We start from the raw sequence: 26,196 nt of genomic DNA, 5'->3' as shown, positions 1-26,196 counted from the left end.
AGTACTCAAGAAGTAGAGCTCATTCCTGCCACTGCCACCTCTGAAATTGTTTTTAGAATTGAGGAAATTTCTCCCTTAGATGTTTTCTACAGACCAACCCATAAAGTTTTCGTCAAAAGACAAAGGAAGAAAAGAAAGTTGGTTGTTCTAGCTGTTACCACTCCCGACTATGAACCAATGGATATTGTCAAGAAAGATTCACCCATCGACCCATCTGAGAACCTTACTAGACTTTCGCAATTTGTAGGAGCCTATGCCACAATAACTATTGACAAAGAAACAAAGGTACAATTTTTTCTTAGAGAAAAGAAAAATAAAATTCTATTGTTGGAACAAGAGTTCTAGTAGGAAAAATTTAACCAACAAGTAGAGTTGCAAATGGCCAAGCTCCAGCAAGAATTTGAGCATATGAAAATAAAACATCAGACCAGCCTACTAGAAAAGGATGCAAGGATACAAGCCATAACAGATAAGTATAAGGACAATGTTGGCATTATGACTAAAGTGTTGTCCTTGATGGCAACCAGGTCACTGTTCTTCAAGTCAGCAGCAGAAGTTGATGATCAGCTATCAAATATTGAAGGAAATAAGGAGGACGCAGGTATACCTTACAGAAAGTGCGTACCCGCAGGTACACCATGCAGAAGCCGCGTCCAGAGACGCAGGCTAGCCGTTCAGGAGGTGCGTCCACCCAGTGCACACATTTTAAGGCAGAGAAAAGCACACGTGGGGGTTTCTTGTGTTTTACTCTTGGTATCTAGCCGACGGTATTGTGTTATTGTGGTGTCGGCTCGTGGTATTGTTCCATGATTTGAGGAGGAGCTTGTCTATATAAAGCAAAGGAGATCATTTGGTTTATGGATGTCTTTGGTTGAATATCTTATTGGGTGAGATCTGGTCTAGATCTAAAAGGCGAATCTACTGAAGGACTGAGATCCCTTTGGCGCAAGATCAGATCTGTAGATCTGACTGTTTGGGTTACACTTAAAGTCTTGAAATCATTCATACCCGAAGGGACGCAAGCACAGTGAAAGGAAAACGCGCCGGGACGCAGTGCAGAATCTGGAGATCTGCGTGGGGACGCAGGGCAGATGAAGTTCAGGTGTGTCTGGGACGTAGTTCAGTGACTGGAGATCTGCGTGGGGACGCAGAGCAATCAAGGTTCAGGTGCGTCTCTTTAACAGAAGGACGCGGCGCGATAGTGTTTTTGGGTGCGTCCCTGTAGCAGAAAGACGCGGCGCGATAGTGTTTCTGGATGCGTCCCTGAAGTAACAGAACGCAGAGCAGTTAAAGGAACAGTGCGTGGGCACGCAGCGCAACAGAAGGATATCTGCGTGTGGACGCAGAGGAGCAGAAGGTTAGCTGCGTCTGGTCACGGGCCACAGAAGGAAAAACTACGTCTCTGTCTTAAGATATTCTGTTGATTTAATTTCTCTGTTGATAAGGTGTTTTGGGTTACTTCTGTTATTGCTGATCTGATATCTGTAGTGGACTGTAACTGTTATGTACTTGTTGATCATCTAACTGCTTATGAAATGAGAAAGGGAGGTCCATCAGACAGAAGGGAAGCTGCTTTCAAGGCATCAGGCAAAGAAGATTACTATGAAGCAAGCCATGTTCCAGAAGAAGAGGAAGAAGAATCAAATTTTGTCAGAAATCTTCAAAGGGGTTCTGGAAGGTTCAGAGGTAAGCTACCTTTCAAATGCTTTGCTTGTGGAAGAGTAGGTCATTATGCTGCAAAATGTCCTTATAAAGATAAAGGAAAGGAACCTGCTAGATGGAACAAGAAACAAAGTGCAAATAAGAAAAGCTACTACACCCATGAAGATAGTGATGGTCTATCAAACAGTGATGAAGATGAACGAGGTAATGAATATAAGTTATTAATGGCATTTGAAGATGATGATTATATGGATGCTATAGATGTGGATAACCTTTATGATGAAATCACTAGACTCAAGAGATGTATAGAAGAAAAGAATGTGATCATTGATACTCTACAATTTCAAATTGATGAAAAGGAAAAACATCTTGAAAATCTAGAAGGAGAAATTGTTGGTCTTAGAAAAGAGATTGAGAAAACAAAAGCTAGAGACATATTGCAGCAGGTGGTTTTCACCCACATTGGGTTTCCACCTTACATCTTGTGTTCTTTGGTGTGACTATCTGTTTTTCTTTGTTCATGCTCATTATTTTATGGTACTGACATGCAAAAATAATTCAAAGATCAAATAAGGAAGATTTATTAAATTGCTAGATAATACTGATTCACCCCCCCTCTCAGTATTATTTCCAACAATTGGTATCTGAGCAAGGATGAAGAGCACTGGTTATGGCATCGAAGGTTGGGACATCTAAGCTTCTCACAAATAAGGAAAGCATGCAAATATCAGGCAGTTCGCGATCTTCCAGATATCAAAATTCTTGACAACACCATATGCAGATCATGTCAGTTTGGAAAACAAACCAGAACTAACTTTCCAGAGAAAGAAGGATCAGCTAGCATGCCTCTTGAGCTAGTACATACAGATACATGTGGTCCATTCAAGAAAAGAACACCTAGAGGAGAGGAATACTTGATATTATTTATTGACGATTTCTCCAGGTTTGTCTGGTTAGGACTTATGAAGCACAAAGATGAAGCATTCGAAAAATTCAAATCCTTCAAAGCCTTGGTTGAAAATGAATCAGGTCACAAAATTAAGTGCCTCAGATCCGACAGAGGTGGGGAATTTACTTCAAATGAATTTTTCGATTTCTGTGATGAACATGGGATAAGGAGAGAATTCTCTACAGCTAAAACTCCTCAGCAAAATGGAGTTGTTGAAAGAATGAACAGAACAATCCAACAAATGGCTCATGCTATGCTTGATGAATCTGGAACTCCCGCAACTTTCTGGGGTGAAGCTGCACATGCTGCGGTTGTTATTCTCAACAAAACAAATGTCCGGGTGAACAGCACTCAAACTCCTCATGAGCTTTGGAGTGGCAGGACTCCTTCGGTAAAGCACTTCAAAATCTTTGGGAGCAAATGCTATATCAAGAATACTGATGAGCAGCTTGGCAAACTTGAACCTAGAGCAGATGAAGGCATTCTTCTTGGTTACTCTCCATATAGCAAAGCATACAAATGCTACAATAAACGACTTGGCAGAATTGTTGACAGCATTGATGTAGTGGTTGATGAGAAGGGATACATTCCTAGGCAAGTCCATCATGAAGACATCGAAGAAGATGAAGGCTACCCTCAAAGACAGAATGATGAAGAAGAAGAACCTCAAGAAGAGCCAGAGGAGCAAACAAGAATAGAAGAAAAGACTCCATCCAGATATGTTCAGAAGAATCATCCATAATCTCAGATTGTGGGGCAGAAAGAAGCAGGTGTACAAACAAGAAGAACAGTTGCAGAAGCCTCAAGCTATTTGGCATTACTCTCCTCTACTGAACCACAAAATGTGAAAGAAGCATGCAAAGATGAATGTTGGGTGAAAGCAATGGATGAAGAACTTGAGCAAATCGAAAAGAACAACACTTGGGAGCTGGTTCCTGGACCAAAGGATAAGAATGTTATCGGAACAAAATGGGTCTTCAAAAATAAATTGAATGAAAATGGAGAAGTAATTAGAAACAAAGCCAGACTTGTTTGTAAAGGGTATGCGCAGCAAGAAGGAATAGACTTTGAAGAAACTTTTGCTCCTGGTGCAAGACTTGAGGCCATCCGAATGTTCCTTGCTCTCTCAAGTTTTCAAAACTTCAAAGTATATCAAATGGACGTGAAATCAGCCTTTCTGAATGGAGACTTGGAAGAAGAAGTGTACATTGAACAGCCAGATGGGTTCATTCTTGGAAATGATCCAAATCTTGTATGCAGATTGAAAAAGGCTCTCTATGGTCTCAAACAAGCTCCAAGGGCTTGGTACTACCGTTTGGACAAATATCTTCATGAACAAGGTTTTTCAAAAGGTTCATCAGATAGCAATCTTTATATAAAAGTTGAAAATGACAAATTGCTAATACTTGTTGTGTATGTAGATGACATTATTTTTGGTAGCAATGAAGAAGCTATGAGTCAAAGCTTTGCCTCGGTCATGCAGAAAGAATTTGAAATGTCCTTTCTAGGAGAACTGACATATTTCCTTGGTTTGCAAATCCAACAAAAAGAAGGAGGAATCTTTTTATCTCAAACCAAGTATCTCAAACAGATTTTGAAGAAATATGGCATGGAAGATGCAAAACCAGTATGTACACGCATGGTCACAGGATGTAGTCTCAGTGCAAATGATGAATCTGCAGCAGTACATCAACCAACTTACAGATCTATGATTGGAAGTTTACTATATTTGACAGGTACCCGACCGGACATCATGCATGCAGTTGGAATAGTTGGAAGATTTCAGGCAAATCCGAAGGGGACTCATCTTCAGGCAGTGAAGAGAATTTTCAAATATCTTCAAGGGACTCAAAATTATGGCTTATGGTATCCTAGAGATACAGATCTTACTCTTCATGCTTATACAGATGCAGATTGGGCCGGAAGTGTGGATGACAGGAAAAGCACAAGTGGTGATGCGTTCTTTATGGGTTCCAGACTGGTATCTTGGTTCAACAAGAAACAGAGTTCGATTGCCTTATCTACAGCTGAAGCGGAATATGTTGCTGCTGCATCTTGTTGCACCCAACTTCTTTGGATGATGTAGACTTTGCAGGATTTTCAAATCACTTGTACACCACCTATCTCCATCTTATGTGATAACACAAGTGCAATCAGCATCTCAAAGAATCCGGTTATGCATTCAAAAACCAAGCACATACCAATCAAGTATCATTTTCTCCGGGAACAAGTGCTTGAACAGAAGGTCAAGTTGGAGTATGTTCCTTCTAAGGAACAAGTTGCTGACATTCTCACCAAACCATTGCCCAGGGACACTTTTGAGTACCTCAGGCAAAGGCTGGGGGTTGTTGATGCATCATCTTATTGTTGAACCTGTTCTGATTGATGGTACAGGTTCAGGGGGAGGATATAATGCATTGTTGGCATTATGGAGGATGGTCAGAAGGAGGTCTTGGAAATAGCTGCAATATGTCTCTATCTCTTTCATGGTGGATTATGGTTCTTTGTTGCAGATCTGGTTCATATTCAGGGGGAGCATACCCCTTTTTTCCCTTGATGTCAAAGGGGGAGAATGAAGCTGAAGTTTGTGAGGTTGCCATCAAGTCCAAAGGGGGAGATTGTTGGCATTATGACTAAAGTGTTGTCCTTGATGGCAACCAAGTCACTGTTCTTCAAGTCAACAGCAGAAGTTGATGATGAGCTATCAAATATTGAAGGAAATAAGGAGGACGCAGGTATACCTTACAGAAAGTGCGTACCCGCAGGTACACCATGCAGAAGCCGCGTCCAGAGACGCAGGCCAGCCGTTCAGGAGGTGCGTCCACCCAGTGCACACATTTTAAGGCAGAGAAAAGCACACGTGGGGGTTTCTTGTGTTTTACTCTTGGTATCTAGCCGACGGTATTGTGTTATTGTGGTGTCGGCTCGTGGTATTGTTCCATGATTTGAGGAGGAGCTTGCCTATATAAAGCAAAGGAGATCATTTGGTTTATGGATGTCTTTGGTTGAATATCTTATTGGGTGAGATCTGGTCTAGATCTAAAAGGCGAATCTACTGAAGGACTGAGATCCCTTTGGCACAAGATCATATCTGTAGATCTGACTGTTTGGGTTACACTTAAAGTCTTGAAATCATTCATACCCGAAGGGACGCAGGCACAGTGAAAGGAAAACGCGCCGGGACGCAGTGTAGAATCTGGAGATCTACGTGGGGACGCAGGGCAGATGAAGTTCAGGTGCGTCTGGGATGCAGTTCAGTGACTGGAGATCTGCGTGGGGACGCAGAGCAATCAAGGTTCAGGTGCGTCTCTGTAACAGAAGGACGCGGCGCGATAGTGTTTTTGGGTGCGTCCCTGTAGTAGAAAGACGCGGCGCGATAGTGTTTCTGGATGTGTCCCTGAAGCAACAGAACGCAGAGCAGTTAAAGGAACAATGCGTGGGCACGCAACGCAGTAGAAGGATATCTGCGTGTGGACGCAGAGGAGCAAAAGGTTAGCTGCGTCTGGTCGCGGGCCACAGAAGGAAAAACTGCGTCTCTGTCTTAAGATATTCTGTTGATTGAATTTCTCTGTTGATAAGGTGTTCTGGGTTACTTCTGTTATTGCTGATCTCATATCTGTAGTGGACTAAAAACTGTTATGTACTTGTTGATCATCTGATGCTTTATGAAAAGAAGTAGGGGGTTGTAGCTCCCTTCCAGGAGTAGACTGGAAAACGAGAGAGAGAGAGAGAGTTGTAGCTCTCTGCAGGTTGCAGCCTGCATACTGGTAAAGTTCTGCACCAGTACAAAATCATTGTAAAAGAAGTTTCTAATTTGAAAGAAGATAGAGACATATTGCAGCAGGTGGTTTTCACCCACATTGGGTTTCCACCTTACATCTTGTGTTCTTTGGTGTGACTATCTGTTTTTCTTTGTTCATGCTCATTATTTTATGGTACTGACATGCAAAAATAATTCAAAGATCAAATAAGGAAGACTTATTAAATTGCTAGATAATACTGATTCACCCCCCCTCTCAGTATTATTTCCAACAGACAATACACAAATTGATCAGTTCATAATAGAAGAACTTAGCCTTAACTCCTAGCTAATGCATAAAAAAAAACTTCTATGCCATAGAATCTCACAGTTAAGTACTTATTACGAGATTAGTGACAAGCGAACAAGGCAAGTCATTGACATGAGGCTTGAATATGATGAAATCTTAAAAAGGGTTTCCAACTTTATCACCTAGTAGGACTCATAGGATGGGAGGAAGGTTGATCTGCCGAAACTAGAGGAATCACATAAATAAATTCTATTTGCATCCTGGGATTCTCAACTCAAACAAGCAGAATGGGAAACATCAGTCACAACAGCAGCAATAAACAATGTTATTGGAAATATCAATGAAAATATACATAGTGCCAACTTGGTCGCAAAAAATTTATTAGGCTTTCTTCCAAATTTCAAACAACTCAAGAAACAGTGGAGACAGGTGGAAAAGGAAAGGGAGGAAGCAATTAGGAAAATGACCAGGCGAAACTGCGAAGCATACTGGCAATATCTAGTCAAACCTTACAACCAGTGGATGTGCCTGTGATGCCTAACCACTTCCACACATAAAATGGTGCCAGCACTAACCGATGATGTATTCACTGGGTAGTTGAAATCTGCGACCAGCCAACCAACACAGCTCAAACCAATGACAGATATCTGTGATCTTAAGGATCAAACACAAAGGAGTTAGTCACCATATTTTATTTCTATTTTAAAGTTTCATTTAGCATAATCTGAGGAAGGTCGTTTAAACCTCCTCAACTATTTTTTGTATTAATCTATTTTTAGGACTTGTAGTTTAGTATTTAAACCCCTCTCATGCATTTAGGGATGGGTCTAGAAATTTTATCAGAAACAATATTCAAAACATGCACTTTTGTACCTTTGAAGAGGTTCTGGTGAAATGAATGGAATAGGATTTATTTTCATTTTATGTGGCATGCTCTATTGAAATTTCACTTTTGTACTCTTAGATGGTGTTGGATTGATTAGAAGTAAGTTGATATTACTGAAACACATGACTAGAACTTATTACAAATGGTACTTTTATCTTGTGATTTTGTTTTATTTATGTATCAAGCAATAGATTTTCTTCAAATTGATTATGTATGAAAGTTTGAATCTTGGTTACCGTTATTGCACTTTTGTATGATGATGGCCTTAAACTTCGTGCTGAATACATGAACAATTTCTTATGGGATATATCTTTCATAATCGTTTTGGCTAACTATTTATCCAAAACGATCATTATTAAAATGATTTCATTTCTTATTCTAGTTGAATGATCTTTATTACCAATTGCTCTAGGACATTATTGTAGATCGCATACTTTACTTTTATTCCCAGGTATAGTCATAGTTAAATAGTGTTTAAAACTAGGATATATGCAGGTGATTATTAGTTTATAATAGATTACTTTACTTAAACATTCCTCTGAACTACCATATATCACCCCATCAGCACTATCATAATTTCTATTAGGAAATTGGTTCCATTATCCCCAGTCGAAGCCACTACACCAAACGAAAAAGGAGCTTCCAACCAAGGTCCAGACTGGGTGGTTTTCTCCCATGTTGTAAGAAACGATTTTCAAGGCTTCAACAGAATGGTCGCACAGAAATTTTTTGGAATGAACGTTGGATGAAACACCCCAGATTAGATCAAGATCTGGCTTTTTTAGAGCTCTAGACATTCACCTCATAATTGAGCATAGACTGTGTTCAATATTTATGGCTTGAAACCCCCCTAGGGTCAAAATGGAGGGAATGGAAATACTCTAGGAATTGGACATCTCAAGATCCCCTTTTGGGCTGGGATGCCCTTCTTATGGTTCTTCGTGAATGCGCTATTCATAGAAAATTTTAGGGGCGAATGTTTACCCTTTGGCGAAATTAAGGGGTTTTAAATTTTAGTGGGCGAATATTTTGTATCATAGTACATTTTTACAAATCACCTCAAATATCCCACCTTATTTTAAGGGAGAGGGTAAAACAGGTAAATTTAGCCCTTGAAATTAGGAGTTACAACCTTCCATTGGCCCATTTTCAAGAATAGGTTTTATTTAAGTGAATCCATTCGCCCATTTTCAAGAATAGGTTTGATTTAAGTGAATCCTATGGGCCAAATACCATATTTATAAAAGAGGTATGGTAAATTAATAAAAATATAAATAAATGAGAGGCATGGTAAATAAATAAAACATTTTTTATATTTACTCCATAAGTCACCTTATATACATGCAAGGGTGTAAACAAATAAAAATATAAGTAAAGTGGAGGTATGGTAAATAAATAAAATGTCTTTTTATACTTACTCAAAAGGTATGGTAAATAAATAAAAATATAAATAAACTAGACGTATGGTAAATAAAACCTCTTTTTATATTTAGTCCATAACCCTCTTTCTATTGATCACCTCTCAAGAAAGAGGTTTTATTTAAGTGAATCCTATGGGCCAAATACCATATTTGTAAAAGAGGTATGGTAAATTAGTAAAAATATAAATAAACGAGAGGTATGGTAAACAAATAAAACATTTTTTTATATTTACTCCATAAGTCACCTTATATTTACGAACACTCAAAAAATGTGTTATATTTAGGTGAAACCTATCGGCAAAATACTATGGGACAAATACCATGGACTAGATTGTTATTAATACCATGCAAAAAAACATTAGTATTAATAAAAACAAAAATGGCACATGGTATTGACCCATGGTATTCACCAAAATGGCACATGGTATTGACCCATGGTATTCACTTGGAATGTAGCCTATTTAAATGGGGAATTAAACCAGCATAGATCCATATTTTTCTTTGGATCTACTAAGCCCCGAGAGGTATCAAATATCGTGATATGAAAACTAGCATAGAGTGAAAAAATATTTGATGTCTCTCGGGGCTTGGTGGATCAAGAGTAAAAATGGATTTTGTAATTTAATGTTTGTTAAACATTTTAGCTTGGTTAAAAGAAAAAATAAAATAAAAATCAACTATTAATTTTATTAATTTTTATAAATTACTAATAGTAATTTTTAAGCTGCAGGTTTATGATAACCCATGGTATTGACCCATGGTAATACCATGGTATTCATGTGAGCATAGACTATTTAAAGGGGAAATTATATCATCTTAGATCCATCTTAATTCTGGGTCTACCAAGTGCTCAGAGGGATAAATAGATTTCATCCCCCCTAAGAGTGGTAGATGTGGAGTTAAGATTGATATAGGTTGGTTTTTATGATAATGAAGATATTAAATGGACTTAGGAAATTATATTGTAAAAACATCTTAAGGTGAATGGTTAAAGCATAGACATTGGACAAGTGTATTTGTATACTTCTGTTTTAAACTAAAACAAATCCAGGGCTAAAAGGAATGGATTGATTGCACTAGTCATCCTTCTATAAATTTCCAACATATGCTAGAGTAAACAGATTGTAATTTGGGTAATTTTTATAACTGCAAACAGGAACATACTTGTGTATTGGCAGGGTGGTTACGAGGTCCCTAGAAGTGATGAATTTGAATTTATCTTGGTTTTATATATAGTATTAGGTTTTTTTCTCAAGCTTTCTGTGAATGACACGAGTAAAATAGTCGCCATGCCTGGTGAGAGATTCACCAAAAAATTATATATACATATTATATTATTGATAAAATCGCCTTCCATTTTTCCTATACACCATGGAGATTCGCCCATTTATAATACATATAAATTTAGGGGGGGTTCTTAAAATTTCCCCTGGCACTATTCTCAACAATGGGGAACTGGAAAAATTACGATGGGGACATTGCCTACAAGCCATGTTCTCACTCAAGGAGGCTTATTCAATCATATCATCTATAGGGGACTTGGATCCAGACCCATTGTGTTAAGGGAAGTGATAAGTTTTCTATGACCTATTGACCATAAGAAGAATGATACTTTTGGCCAAAATCGAGAGTACCATATGAGTGGAAGATTGAACCCCTTTGTTAATAGAGCATGGTGCCTCTCGTAAGGATTTGTTCTATGGAACATATGGAAAGCCAAAAAAGGGGCAATCTTCCACTCAGAAGCTTTCCACTCCATGATTATTTGTAAAATTGTCCTTCATCACATCAAGGAGAATTTTTCTATCTTGCAATGGTCAAGTGAGGATTGAAAAGCAGAGGGGCGTGAACACACCATCTTGACTTCGCAAGATCATCCCCAAGAGTCCTCAGACCCCAGCCCATCTCGTCTCCCCGTTTCAAGAGGAGCCTCCTCTAGCTCATTCACCTATCCCCCTCAAGGCTTCCTTAAGATAAATTTCAATGGGGCCCCCAAGGGAAACCCCAGGCTAGCTGGTCTTGGGGGTATTATCTAAAATGACAATGGGCAAGTGGAAAACATTTATGCCACGTCATGTGGTAACACCACAAATATCGTGGCTGAATAACTAGCCCTAGAAAGAGGATTGTATGTGTCAAGGGAAATGGGGGTATCCAAGCTGCAAGTCACAGGTGATTCTCAAATAACTATAACCATGCTTCAGTGACTTATAAATGGATCTCCTCCAGAAAAATTTGTAAAAAGCTAGCATTTGGAACTGATAGGGGAACATATTCGTTCTTGAATTTCCTCTTTCAATTATGTAATCATTGAAAATGTTGGGTGTGGAGCCTGATTATCTTCTATAGTACCACCACATTGGACCCCAGTTCAAAATGGGGCGGCAACGCCGCCTGTAAAATATTCACTGCAAGGGGGGTCCAGGGGGGGCGGCAGTGACTTTTGGGAGCCCCCCCCCCCTAGCGGGGGGTTTCGGGGGCAGCGCCCTCGACGCTAAAAACAGCTGTAAAATTTCCTTGTAAAAGTATAGTAATTTCTAGTCAATCTGGGCCGTTCATTAGGCGGATGATCTGACGGTAGAACTTATGTTTAGTTTAGGGTTTTTTTCCCTAGAAGGCAACCCCTCTCTTTGTATGAGGGCATTGTATTTGAGGCTGTGGAATAGATGTGTATTCTGTGAGCGAGAAATAGAGAGGTGAGACTGAGAGAGAAAAAAGAGGATATTACAGCGGTTTTGCTGTAGGTTGTGTCTCTTCATTTTTGTTGGATAATAGAAAAGGAAGCACTGGCTGTTCGGGATGGTCGTAGCCCAAACTGGGCGAACCACGTATATCTGTGTCTCTCTTGTTTTGTGCGTTGTCTGTGTTTATATTTCTGCAATATTTTATGTGTTCCATTGCTCCGTAATATATAATTTTCTAATAGAAAATGTAGATGGAGAAGGAAAAAAGGTTGCAGATAAACTATCAAATTGGGGAAGTGAGCTCTAGGGTCAGGATATTTTGTAAGATTAGCCCCTCCCTTCTCAAAATAATCATCTAGTGGATTTGTGTTAGATAGTGGAGGAGGAAGAGGCTTCCTCGATGGATGTGATAATCTCAGAGCATGTGTTCACCGAGTTCCATGATCGTTAACAATTGGCGTGTTGGCAGATGACTAGACTCTTGGTCCTTTCATCTGAACTGATGTAATGGGAGGTGTAATTGAAATTGTAAATGTGATCATGTGAAGCATTATCTTGTCTCAGTGAATGTGGTTGGTGAAATTTTAATGAGAGGAATGACTCATTAGGATGGTTTTTTTCAATTGCATTTGTGTTGGGCTCTTGGTGAGTATTTTGAAAGCCAGTGCAAGAGTCGGCGGTGGGCTTTCAGCACCGTGTGGTCGAATCCTATCTACTATTGTGACTCTTGGCTATGTGAATTCATTATTATTTTTCTCCAAAGTCACCTCGGGTTTTATTGTGCTTGCATAGTGCGACTACAGGTAATTAGGGGAACTTGGTATTTTTGTTTTTGATGGATTTTGGAGGTGTGAGTAGTCAGTCCGTTGGAATCATCTAGATGAAAAAATATACAACATATAAGCTTTGGAGGTGATTTTGTTGGGGGTGGTGGTGGCTATGCAAGGGATTCTTTATTGTTGTTTCTTGGTTTGAAAATTGGCACATCTGGTGGTTTCGTGGGTGATTCTCTGTGTGTGGTGGAGATAGAGGAGCCACCTTTCCAAAGTATTTGGTGTCAAAATTTTGGTGTGGGCTACACAAGGATGGTTGGGGAGCGTTGACCTGGGTGATTTTCTCCCACCTTCTCCTTCTCAAGTAGCTCATGTTCTTGTCGAGGTGCTCAACTGGTGGCGAGGTGGTATCTAGGTTTTAGCATGTGGGCATCTATGGAAATTTGTGGGTGAAGGGAGATTTGGTCTTTGGGTGTGGAGTTCTGGGCAAGTTTCAGTGGGTTAGACTCTAAAGACTGCTAGGGAATTTCGCTCTCTTGGATTGTTTAATATGAAACCTTCCTTGTGTCATGGTCGCTCCTCCCCCCCAACCAATCCAGGTTCTATGGGTCGCGAGGAGGAGGTGAGGTTGAGTCCTTTAGAATATTTAGCAATGGCAGAAATCAGGACGCGTCGGGGTGGAAAGACTGTTGGTCGCTCTCAGCTATCCAGTGTTATAATGTGTGGCAATCGTGGTGGTAGAAAGAAGGCTTTCCGTGGAGGTGGAGGTGGGAGGTCTCAACAACCTCAGCGATGTGGTTGTGTGCGGTGAGGTGGGACATCTAGTCAGGGGTCTAGTCGGTGTGCAATTCCCAACCAATAGGTAATTCAACATTGATGTCTAGAGAATTGTATGGAACTAATTCAATCTCTTCTAAATCAGGTGGATTCGATTGAATGGGTTCGAAGGGAGGAACATGCTGAGCTGGTAGCCACCTTGGATAAGATGCATTACTTTCAGTGCCAGGTTAGAGAGTGAGTGGTGGTGGTATGGTGACGCCAAAACCACCTTGCAGAAAAAGTGGAAAAGTTGGAGACTTGGCTGGCACACTTTGAAGGGCATGTCCATTGTAACTTCCGCCCTTAGTCACCTCGAGGAACTAACCTAGATAACCTAGCTTCCATTACGTAGAATGACTAGTATGTTATGAGGTGTTTTTATGTATTCTCTGTATTTTGGTGCCTTTGGCCCTTTCTTTTATGGACATTGTCCCTAACCTTCTTTTTATATTTTTGTCACCTAATACAAACATTAGTCAACAAACCTGGTCGAGGTGAGACCACTTGCTTTTTTCTCTACTGGATGTGCATCCTTTTTAACATATGAATAAAATATCGACTTTATATATATATATATATATATATATATATATATATATATATATATATATATATATATATATATAATTTCAACTATAGATTATAATGATTTCAATTTCAAAATAATATTATAATAAAAAAAAATTAATAGGAGTAAGATATGGAAGGGGAATACAAGATATAAATTAATAATAAATAGAATAACCTAATGGAAATAAATGAGCTAATATATAATTAGTTATACAAATACATTAGGAAAATTTAACAAGAAAAATAGGAAGGACCTTATAAATGAAATCACAAGAGAAGGAAAAAATCTAAAATAGAACAAAATCAAGGGGAAAAATAAACTTAAGAAGAAAGGGCAGGGACCCAACAACTAATAATTCTCCAGCCATCATCTTTATGCAGATTATTTTGTCTCCTTTCAATATCTATGGTCTCCCTAAACTTTTGGTGATGGTGATGATCAATCCTTGCAAATACCCAGGCCTTTTTAATGCAGATGTGGTGTTTTTTCTTTTCCACATGTTCTATCAATGATGAGGAGTGGGTCCTACCATGTTTGATGTCAGTTTCATGCTCATCAATCCTTTAATTTATTGAGCATCCATTTTTTCCAATATTGGGTGTCCTGCAAGAACATGGGATTACATAAACGCCCTTCATATTCTTAAGGTCCACTAGGTCTTTGACTGGTCTTAGGGATCTTGGAATGGTGTTTAGGGGCCTAAAGGTTAAAGGAATGTTGTGCTTCCTCAGAATCTTCACAATTTTGTTAATGGTCCCATGGATAAAGGGAATATGAACCCTTGAAATTTGACCTTTGCGTTCTTTTGTTGTCCTAGGACCTTTGGCGGCATTAAGGAAAGTTTTGAGACACTGGTGCCTAGTATAGCCATCATTTTTCAAAACCTTAAGGAGATGGGTTCCATCCTCATCAAGGTGATTTTCATTAGAAACTCTTAAATCGTGAGTAGCTAATGTGTTGAGAACACCTAGCTTTTGAGCAGCATAATGATGGGACTTAGCATGAAGATATTGCCCACTATGAGTTTCCTTCTGAAATACCTAGTGGGAGAAAGATCCATCATCCTTATTATAAATTAGGATGTCAAGGAAAGGAAGGCTTCCATTGATTTCATATTTCATAGTAAATTTTATCGATCTAGACTGATTGTTAAGATGTTGGAAAAAATATCCAGTTTTTCTTGTTTATCATGCTAGATGATGCAGGTGTCATCAAAAAACTCTTCCATAGCTTTGGTTTAAATTGAGTTGAGGCCAAAGCCTTATATTCAAATTTATCCATGAACATATTAGCTACTACATGGGAAAAGGGGGAACCCACGGTAATTCCAAAAGTTCATTCATAGAATTCCCCTTCAAAGTTGAAGAAAGTCAAGGTAAGACAAATTTCAACCAATCTAGCTATATCCAGATCTGTAATATGCTTTATAAACTCTATGGCCTATTTTATAAGAATAATAGTGTAAAGGTAAACCACATCAAAGCTCACAAGAATATCCCTAGGATCAAATTTTATACTCTTTAACTCATTGACAAATGATGAAGAATTTTTTACAAAAGTTTTCGTAAGGCCAATAAGGGGTTTTAGCTTTTCGGCTAAAAACTTTAGAAGAAGATAAGTCGATGTACCTATAGTGTTGAAAATGGGTCTTAGGGGAGCCCCCTTCTTATGGATCTTAGGAAGCCCATAGATCCTAGGAGTGAGAGGGAAACTACTCTCAATGAGTTTATGGGTAAAGGAGCTAATGATGCTACTAGATTTGTGGTGAGCTATAGTATTGCAGCAATGATGTTGCAACTCTTGGGACTCCCTTATTTACTTTTATCAACCCGGTAGTTCGTAACAAACTTGGAAGCGACGGTGCTGTATGCACAATTACTAGCTCTTGCCACAGCTGTCACTTGATCAGCTGGCACAAGTCCGCTAGGGGCCTCAGCAAAGTTCTATGAGCTCTTAGAAGAAGCTTTTTAACTGAGATGAAAGCTAACTCTGAGGATATTGATATACTTTCAGAGAGAAACTAAAAGGCAGAAAGGAAACGTAAACCCTAGCAAACCCTAATTTTACCAGCTAGCCCTACTGATGCAAGAAAGAGGATGCAAGCTATTGAAAGAGATGCCATTGATTTCTAGAAAGGTAAATGCATGTATCTATGCTACTTCTACAGTAACATCTGAAAAAAACATCTTTTTGTAATTTTGAATAAGTTGCCAGAGTTATTATGCATGCGATTTGACTATTTTTGGCTGTGCAGGGGTGGATTAGTGAGAAGAAATGCTTGGAGGAGGTCAAGAAGGTTCAGAGAGGGCCTAAGGGGTCCCTAACACCCTTCCATAGAGTTTCATTGAGTTTGGCTGTCAAGAAACCTCATTCGTGAGCCTCTACAGGAAGTCTGCAAGGGTTGTATAAGATGTCTGTGATTTTCTATAGGATGTCTGTAATTTTCTACAGGATGTTCAGAAATGAGATTTTGGTGGATGGATGGAGAGGAAAAGGTGAAGGAGTGAGTGTGGAGGTAGGGTGAGGGTTGGAGATGGTCCAAGACTTGGAGGATGGAGTTGAGGACAGGTGTAGATGGCTGGATTTGTTGAAGGAAGACTGAAGCAATGTTGCACAAAATTTGGGTTATGGGAGCAAATGGCAAACGTAAGGCGAGGATTCTAAGTAGATGGTGGAGCAGATGGTGTTGATGGAGAATAAGCAGATGAAGGAGTGGTACAGGTGCTCTGCAAGTCGTTTTTCCAACTGAACCAGTGAAGACTTGTAAATTCAAAGACCTAGGTACGTTGACCTAATCTGTGCTAGCTGTTAGTAAAGAGAATGAACAAAAGTTTGACCTGAAATGAAACCATGTATACTAACCTATGCAACTAAACAAGCAAAAACCTGAACTTGTAACCAACTTCTACAAATGAAAATCAAACACTAGTGATTGCATGGTAAAGCAAAATCAGTGTTTTTGTGGGCAGCAAGGTCACCTTGATCCCAGCTTCTGATCCCACTGAGGGAGAGGTGAAATCAGAGGTGTTTGATGGCCCTTTTTGAAGCTTTTCCCTGTCAACAACCTATCAACTCAGTCTGAAAATCAAAAGTCTTTCTAATCATCAAGAATGACTTAGTTTATCAGCAAGATCTAATCTACTCAGCAGAAATGATTTTGCAAATGCATAAAAGACAAATAACAATACATAAAGGAGGCCTTAGCACTCGGGTTGGGCCCAACCCCAAGAGCTGCAAGCTCATATAATGAACTCAAATCTGATGCCAAGTAAAGCTGTTTCTCATTATTCAAAAATAATCATCATATGAAAGTTGTACAGTAGTAGCTACAAGAAGGCAGGCTGAGCAAAATGACAGCACTATAGTGCAAAAATACCAACAGTTCCAAAAGTAAACTATGAAGGTTGAGGCCTTCCTACTTATACAATACTAGGCAGCTAGCAGCCCTCCTAGATTCAAGGGACTCGGCTGTTCCAACTGCTAGTAAACAGTCACTCTTCCCAAACCTGCTTGGCTGCCTTTCAAGCTCATTTTGGTGGCTTGTGGAGCTTGGAGTTGAGGGTGAAGATTTTGAGGAAGTCCATTTAATGCAAGAGAAAACCTCCCTACGAATCCTCCCCTCAAGCTTGGTTGTCATCTGACCTATGATTGCTTGGTTTTGCTCCAAAAGTTGTCCAAAAATCCTGAAATAACCACGTATTAGCCTCCTAGGTAGAGTGACCATCCCTATTTGTTCAAATAACACAAACATACTAAAAAACATGCATAATCTATGACAAATGGAGGATTGAACAAGGACAACTAGGCAAAATGAGCCCAATAAGTTACCCAATTTGGGGGCTCATCATCACCCCCCTGCTAAATGGGTTGCTCATCCTCTGAGCAACTAGTCTAGCTCATCATCCTTGATGGCTTTGACTGCCTCCCTCACGTCCCAGGCCTCTGTGGTGATATCCTCTTCCCGGTCATGGAATCCTAATTTCCTTTCCACTTCCTCCCACTCTCTGCCTTCCTCCTCCACCTTAACTCCTTCTAGCAGTCCTAAAAGCGAAGGAGGACTGAATTTCAGGAAAATCCAATTGGCCTGCAGATTCTACATCAATTGTTTATATTGAGGTACCCTTGCCAAGGCCTCCCTCATCATGGCGGGAGAGTGATATTCCCTTATCCTCAAGCTGTGAGGCAGTGTGTTCCACTGCCTTGTGCAGGCATGCATGCAGCTTTCTCCCAACAGTCTCTCCATGTCCTCAAAGTGGGCAATGGCTTGAGCCTGTTGCTCAATGTATTCTGGTATATCCTGAGGACTGTTGGCCAAGTGTTGGTAGGCACTTATCACTGCTGAGGGATTATTTGGCTTTCCCCTGATCATGAGTGGCTCACTGAGCTCTCTACCTATGAGATTGTGGACCTCTGCTGCTCTCTTCTCCTCGTGGTTCATCCAAGAAGCCATGGCCTAAGCCGGACACCTCCTATCACCATGTTGGGATCCCATGCGTTCATGTTTGGAAGGGCAAAGTTGTGCAAGTAGAACTCTGATAATTTGGCCCTATCCTCAGATGAAATACTGCCACATAGAGCTGCAAATTGATGAAAAATCTGGAAAGGTGTGATGCCCCTTTGAGCGAAGGTTTTGATTTGAAACTATAACCATTGGTCCTTAAGGTACAGGGCATAGTATTTGGTAAGCTGCCTACACTGTAGAGCTTCCATTGCCCAGCTAGCCATGCAGGCCAGTTGGGCCTCCTTTTCTTGCACCTGCTGTTTCAGAGAATGTATCTGCAATTCTTGTTCCTGTAGCTGTCAGTTCAGTGCCTCAATTTCAGTCTGCACCCCTTCCTTTCTCTGTTTTTCATCAGGGGTATCTTTGACTATTGTGGGATCCTCCCTTTGCTGTTGTTCTCCCAAGATATGAGTCATGTCTACCTTCCCTTGCCCATGTGATTGTAGCTGTCGTCTAAGCAGCTCATTTTCTTCCTGTAGCTTGACCCACTGGTTGCTCTCCACATGTCGTACCATAACCAATTCTCTTCTTGCCTCCTTGAGCTGCTCCTCTAGAGGACCTATATCTGCCACTCCCTTGGACTTAGCGATTTTCATCCAAGTGTGGGTCCTCACTCTCTCTTCTTCTAGTGCAAGGAAAAGTGGCACTGTGAATTTCTGAGGAATGATCTTTCCGGCCTCCAAGAAGTTATAGTAGTAGCCCAAGATGGGCTGGGGGCTAGGTTCCATAATGTGCTCTACCTTTTCTTCCCTCTGTGGTGACTTAGCTGCCTCACCCTCCATTGCTTCGGTCTCCTTCAGTCTAGCTAGTGTTTCCTATAGAAGAGTCTCAGCATCCTGTAGAGAGGCCTTTGTGTCCAACATTTTCATTCTCTTCCTCCAGGTGGATGTCTTCGGGCTTCCCCATTCATAAGTGATGGCTGACTTGGAGGGGGACCTCTCCTTTTGTGTGGTAGGGGTGTCTACAATGGTGATTGGTTCTTTTGACGGTGGCTGGGGTCTCCCAGTTTTAATCCTCACGCTCCTTCTGGCCTTAAAATACAGTGAAGGCTCCCTCTTTTGCTGCCCCTTCTACTTGGGAGATGTGCTTAGGGTGGCCAGCACATCTACGGCCTACCTAGCTAAAATCTCGTGCGATTCCTCCTTCTGCGGCCCTTTCCCCAAACTTCCTGTAGAAAGTCCTGTATTGATCGTTTTCTGGCTTCCTGTAGAAGTAGTTTTCTAGCTTCGTTTAGAAACGGCCTGCTAGCTTCCTGTAGAACCGGTTTTTACTTATTTGGCTTTCTTGGCTGGGGGTGCCTTCTCTTTGAATTATGTTGTGGTTGCCTTGGGTTTGCCCTCACTTGCTTGGACTTTTTCAGTCCTCTTTGCTCGAGTTTGCAATCGTTTCTCCCTTGAAATTTGTGCTTTTACTCCACCCACAACTTTGGCCTTAGCAGCTTGTCATTTTTCTTGCTTTTCCTCTTGCTTTTCCTATGGTGGTCTTTCCTGGGTTTTCTTACCCTTAGCTTCCTTACACTTAGTTTTCTTCTCTGCCTCAATATGCTCCTTTTCCTCACTGCTGGATGAAGTGAGTTCTTCATCCAGAATCTGGATATCATCATCCTTGAACATATTGTGGAAAATATCCAAAGAGAGAGGGACATTATAAGTATGGAGGGCATATTCTACTAGGAGCTTGATAAGCCCATGATGAGCCAGCTGGTCTGGTGTCCCTTCCTTCATTTTTGTGCCACATTCCATCAATGATTGTAGGAGGAAATATGGGATGCTCAATTTTTGTTCGGAGGGAAAATCCATCTTATACTTGAGCTTAGTTAACAAGCGGAAGTGATAACCATATACAATACTGGATCGCCCCTCACAGGTAATATATTTCATAACCTGAAGGCTGACTCACTCCAAAATTGATGTAAGCTAGCTCTCCGGACCCCATTTTTATCCTCTGAAAACTGCTCCTCTGGTAGGAAGAATTCCTTTCTGGATTTTTGGCCCAATGACCTCTCCTCTTTACTCCATGGTATCCCCAATGGCAGATCAGTGACTCAGCTAATGAGTTGTGGGGTCAATTTTAGGGTCAACCCTCTGAAATTTACAGTGGCCAGTATTTTGGATTTAGGCTGCAGGGACATTAGGAATTCTTCTGTTACCTCATCATCATAGCCTTCAATTATGTCACAGAAGGTCATCCAATTGGCACGGGTAAACAGGTCTACCACCTCGGAAGTTTCCCTCAATTTTCTGGAATTTGAGGGTTCCTTTCTGATAAACCCTCCCGGCATGATGAAGATACTTTGTTTTTTCCTTGTGCTCTGGTTAGAATGGGAATTTTGTATATGTTTCCCTCCCCAGAACGTGGAAGATAGTTTCCCTCAAGTTTTTGTATTTCCCTTTGCACCAAATCCCCAGTTACAATGCTGCTGCTGCCCAAATTCGACTAACAAAAGGGAATTAGGCTCTCTCAGACAGGGTGCAGGGCTTGGTTTTCTATTCCAACCACATAATAGTCACAATTTTTTATATGCATAGGTGAGCCTTACAGTGGTTTATCGTTATCATAGGGAGAATTTTTTAACAGGAACCGTGGAGAAAATGTGACGCAACACTACTTGAAAGACATTCCATGTATCACATAGGAAAACCACCATTCTTGACCCATAGGCAGACTGGTTTTAATTTTCCCTACTCCAAACAAGTTAATTCACCACCTTTCGAAATATCAAGCATGGGAATGGCGTGTTCGAGCCTACCTCTATTCGAAATTTCCAATTCCGATGTAGAAGATATGGGTTTCTCTGCCCAGGAGGTTACGCTATGCTTCCTGTAGAGCTTCTTCCTGTAGAGAGCTTTTCCTACTTCTGGAGGATGTCACGGTGCTTCTGAGCAAGCTTGGGACATGGGAAGATTTTGAATTGGGCTGAGAAACTCGGGCTAACGAACTGCAGAGGAGGAGAACGCGTACGTTGCTGAAAACCCAGTTGCAAGTGTAAATGACAGTGGTTAATATGAGTGCTCTGGCTGAATGATTTTGAATTACGGCGCAATTCATGGTGCAGGGGTGAGGTGTCCAGGCCGATCCATTGGCCAACATCATGACCATCATTCTTCGGCGTGTCTCTGACTGCCAATATCTATCTCCGCTATTACCTGACGTCATCCTTTTCAAACCGCCGATTTCACTGCAAATATGCTGATTTTCCCCGACTGGACACTTCCCACGTGTCGGCTCCACGTCCTTCAGGTGGGTTCGAGCATAACCGAGCTCGTTCGGATCCCACAAGGCGATTCGACTGACGTGGGTGGTCAGTTGATTGGCCAGCAAATTCATTCAGACCGCACCATTCACAGATATGAAGTGTTCATAGTATAGTTAATGCAATTTGACGAAATAAGGTTACACACTTACCTGTGTGGCCGTGGATGTGTTTTGTAGGTTTCTGGACTGGAACGATAGCTTTGCTCACTATTTCTTCATGCACAAGCGTTGGAATTCCTTCGCTCATTGGCTGATGATGTATGCAAGGCTTTGTGACCCAATCCTCTGGTGGTGAACATTTCATGCACGACTCTGTTGTTTCTCAGCTGTCGAGGAGGTGTTCACATTCAAGCGGAGTTGGTTGCATGCCTCCTGTGTCGATTTCAACTACTCTTGACTCCATAGTGTGTGCTCCAGACAGATCAGCTGCTACAGGGTTCCTGTAGGAGATCCTGTAGCTGCTTCTCCTCCTGGGATGCATGCTGAAGCAGGCAAGGCTATATTCACAGATGAAGGGTCCTATTGGAGCTTTGACAGGTAGAGTGTGCGAGCCTTTGAATGCTTGATTTGTCCCTTGGAGAAAAAAAAATCACTCTGAGGAAAACATGACTCTTTGCATGAATGTGCAGGAATACATGACCAGACCGTTGCATGGCAGTGGAAAGTGATGAAACCGGTGATGGGTGGAAGAGAGGAGTGGCTGCGGCCTCATCAACAGACTTCAAGCTTTAAATCCCTTTCTAGAATCGATTTTTTCCTGCCCGAAGGTTCTATAGGCTGTTTCCTATAGAAATGCAGAACTTCCTGTAGAAAGCCCCAAAACTTCCTGTATAAATCTTAGAACTTCTTGTAGGAGGTTGAATCTTGGCCCGGATGTGTTCAAATCTTGGAAAAAGTGAGTGGCCATGGAGGGAGTGTTTGTGAGGATGCCTGGTAGCTTGGGATGGACCCATATCCTTGTTTTGCGTGACCTTCTTTATCTGCACTATAATCCCTGCAACCTGCAATAATTTTAGAGATCAGACCTGTTTTTTCTCTTCTTTTTCTTTTTTTAATTTTTTTTATTTTTTAGAGACAACAGGGGCGCCTCTATGAGGTTTTCACCCCCACTATCTGCCCTGGGCACCTCAGAGGGGTTTTCACCCAAGGATCTTTTTTTATTATTATTCCATTTCTTTATTTTCTGAAAGACAACTAGGGTACCTCCATGAGGTTTTCACCCTCACTATCTGCCCTAGGTGCCTCAGAGAGGTTTTCACCTGGGGATCTTTTTATTCTTTTTTTTTTTTTTTCTGATGATCAAGGTGTGGTGGGAATAGAGGCAGAACCTTGCTCTACTACCAACACTGATTTTTCCACAATTTGAATGAACTCCTACCTCGAGAGGGGTTTCTTGTATATTTTCAACAGATGCCCATTGACAAGCATGGGGATGGCTTCTTCCTCAGTGGTCCTGATAAGGACTAAACCATTGTCATTGCATTTCTCCATTGTATATGGTCCTAACCATCTTGTCCTCAACTTCCGTTTGAAATCCTTGTATCTTGAGTCATACAGCAGCGCCCAATCTCACGGCTGGAATTGCTTTTCATTAAGGTGTTGGTCATGCCATATCTTCCTCTGAAGTTGAACTACTTATGAGTGGAGGAGGGCATGCATTCTGTGTTCATCTAATCCATGCAGCTATAAAAATCTTTCACGTTGAGCATGGTTGAGATCTAGGTCCAGCTGAGCTGCCACTCTCAATGTATTATACTCGAACTCTATGGAAAACAAAGCTTTCTTCTTGTAGACCAGCTTATAAGGTGTGAACCCTATTTCTAGCCTTCCAAGTGGTGTTGTAGGCCCAGGTGGCCTCAACCAGGTGATATGCTAAATCCTTTCTACTGCTGCTCACAACCCTAGTCAAAATCCCTTCCAATGCTCTATTAGTGACTTCCACCTGCCCATTTGCTTGAGGATGATAGGGCGTGGAAGTCTTGTGCTTGATCTTGTGATGCACGAGCAAGTCTTCAATCAAGTTGGAGGTGAACTGGCTTCCTTGATTAGTGACTAACTCTCTTGGGTAGCCAAACTTGTAGAAGATATTTTCTCTCAGAAACTCAACCACCTTTTCTTCTGTTGCTGTTGGGATTACCTTCGTTTTTGCCCACTTGGTCAGATAGTCAGTGCACACAATGATGTAAGACCATTCCTTTGAAGGAGGGTTGATAGGACCCACAAAATCCATGCCCCACTTCTCAAATGGCTCGAAGGTCACTTGAAGTTGGAGAGGCATTTCATCCCTTGGAGTCGGTTTCCCCATCCTCTGGCATCGGTCACACTGGCTGATGTATCTTCTGACATCTTGATGAAGAGTAGGCCAATAGTAGCCTGCCTCTAGAATTTTCAAGGCAGTCCTTTTTTCTCCAAAGTGGCCTCCACAAGCTCTGTCATGACAGGTTAGGAGGATGTCAAAGACTTCGTCCTTCCTAACACAACGTCTCAAGATCTGATCTAGGCCAAGCTTAAACAGGTTTCCCCCGATCCAAGTGAACGGGGCACTCTTCTTTACGATTCTGCTCTTCTCTTTTGAGGATAGATGTGGAGGGAAATGTGTTGAGACCAAGTGATTTGCTATATTAGCAAACCATGGAGAGAGTACTGAGAGAGAAAACAGATGTTCATCTGGCATCTGGTCATCCACTATTCCTTCTTCACCTATAGGCAAGTCCAATCTAGACAAGAAGTCAGCAACAACATTTTACTTACCTAGCTTGTCGACAATCGTCAAATCAAATTGTTGTAACAAAAGTAACCATCTAATAATATGAGCATTGACATCAGGCTTATTCATTAAATATCTAATCGCAGCATGATCAGTGTGTACAAATGTTTGATAACCAGTGATGTAGTGTCTGAACTTGTTTAGGGAATGGACTACAGCCAGGAACTCTTTCTCGGTTACAGTATAGTTCATTTCTGCCATGGACAAGTTTTTGTTGACAAAGTATATGGCACATGGGAGTTTATCCTCAATTTGTCCTAAGGCTAACCCTATGGCTTTATTCGAGGCATCAGTGTGGAAGTGGAAAGGTAGGGCCTAGTTTGGACCTCTCAAGATCGGGGCGGACCCCAGCTTCTCTTTCAACTCATCCAGTGCCCCTTGACAGTTGTCAGTCCATTTAAACTCAACATCTTTCCCAAAGAGACCAAACAATGATGAGGCTAGCTTACTGAAGTCTTTAATGAATCTTCGATAATATCCTGCTAAGTCTAGGAAACTTTGGACATCCCTTACCTTCTGAGGAGGTGGAACCTTTTGGATTATAGCAATATTGTTAGCATCCACCTGTAATCCTTTGCGAGAAATGGTATGTCCTAGCATGGTCCCTTCAGCCATCACGAATTCACACTTTTTGGGACTAAGGGACAGGTTCATGTCAATGCACTTGGTTAAAACTTTTCCCAGATTAGTCAATACTTCTTGGAAGTTGGACCCATAAGGAGTAAAGTCATCCATATAGATTTCTACCGAATCATGGACCAACTCAGAAAAGATGCTTAATACAGCTCTTTGGAAAGTGGCAGGAGCATTGCATAGCCCAAAGCGAAGGACTCGGTAGGCAAAGATACCCCATGGACAAGTGAAGGTGGTTTTATCTTGGTCTTCCAGGCTTATTTGGATCTGGTTATACCCATTGAACCCATCTAAGAAAGAGAAGAACTTCTTCCCTACCAGCCCGTCCAATACTTGATCTATGAAAGGCAAAGGGAAATGGTCTTTCTTGGTGGCTTTGTTAAGTTCTTGGTAATCTACACAGATTCTCCACTTCCTGTTCTTCTTGGGCACAAACACTAGAGGGCGAAACCCACTCACTATCGAAGATAGGGTAGATGAATCCTGCATCTAATAACTTTTGCAATTCTTCTTTGACAATGTCTTTAAGGGCTGGATTCATTCTCCTCTGAGGCTGTGTGACTAGTTTACAGTCTTCTTTGATGTATATGTGATGGGTACCAATTGAAGGATGGAATCCTTTCATCTCCTTATAGCTCCAAGTGAAAGCATCTAAATGATTGTTCAGTAAGCTACACAGCTCCTCCTAGGGAGGAGATAGGGAGGAGATGATTTTTAAAGTTCTTTCGGGACCAAACTCCACATTCTTAACTCTGGGAGTGGTCGGATCAGACACACAAAGGTCCACTACGGTGCTAGCCTAGGCATCTTCCACCAATTCCTCTAAGGATAGTACACTGGGAGGAGGACTTTGAATCAAAGTCTCAATCAGATCATCCTCGGTTTGAGGGTATCCCCTAGTGGTCTCTACTGTGCACAATGGTGTAGAGTAGACCTCATCCTCATCTCCATCTTCCAACCAGAATGGTAAGTCATGTTCTAGCAGAGGTTGGGCAGGAGGGTTTAGGACTAGCTGCTTGGACATAGGACCATTCTTGATGGTCATGTTTACAGCTCGACAACTGATGTAATCATCTGCAACGGCTAACCAAGGCCTTCGCAAAATGAGGGGGTATCCAGTAAGCTTTGCCTTTGGCTAAAGGACCAAGAAATCCGCAGGATACTCCCAAGAGTCAACAGAGACCGGGACATCCTCCATAATCCCTTCAGGAGTCACGGTGGAGCGA

Source organism: Pinus tabuliformis, chromosome 2_2 (assembly GCF_031772625.1).
Source record: "Pinus tabuliformis cultivar Carrire ecotype Pingquan chromosome 2_2, CPIR1, whole genome shotgun sequence".
In the NCBI taxonomy this organism is placed as follows: domain Eukaryota; kingdom Viridiplantae; phylum Streptophyta; class Pinopsida; order Pinales; family Pinaceae; genus Pinus; species Pinus tabuliformis.
Note: the sequence above shows the minus strand (reverse complement) of the source record.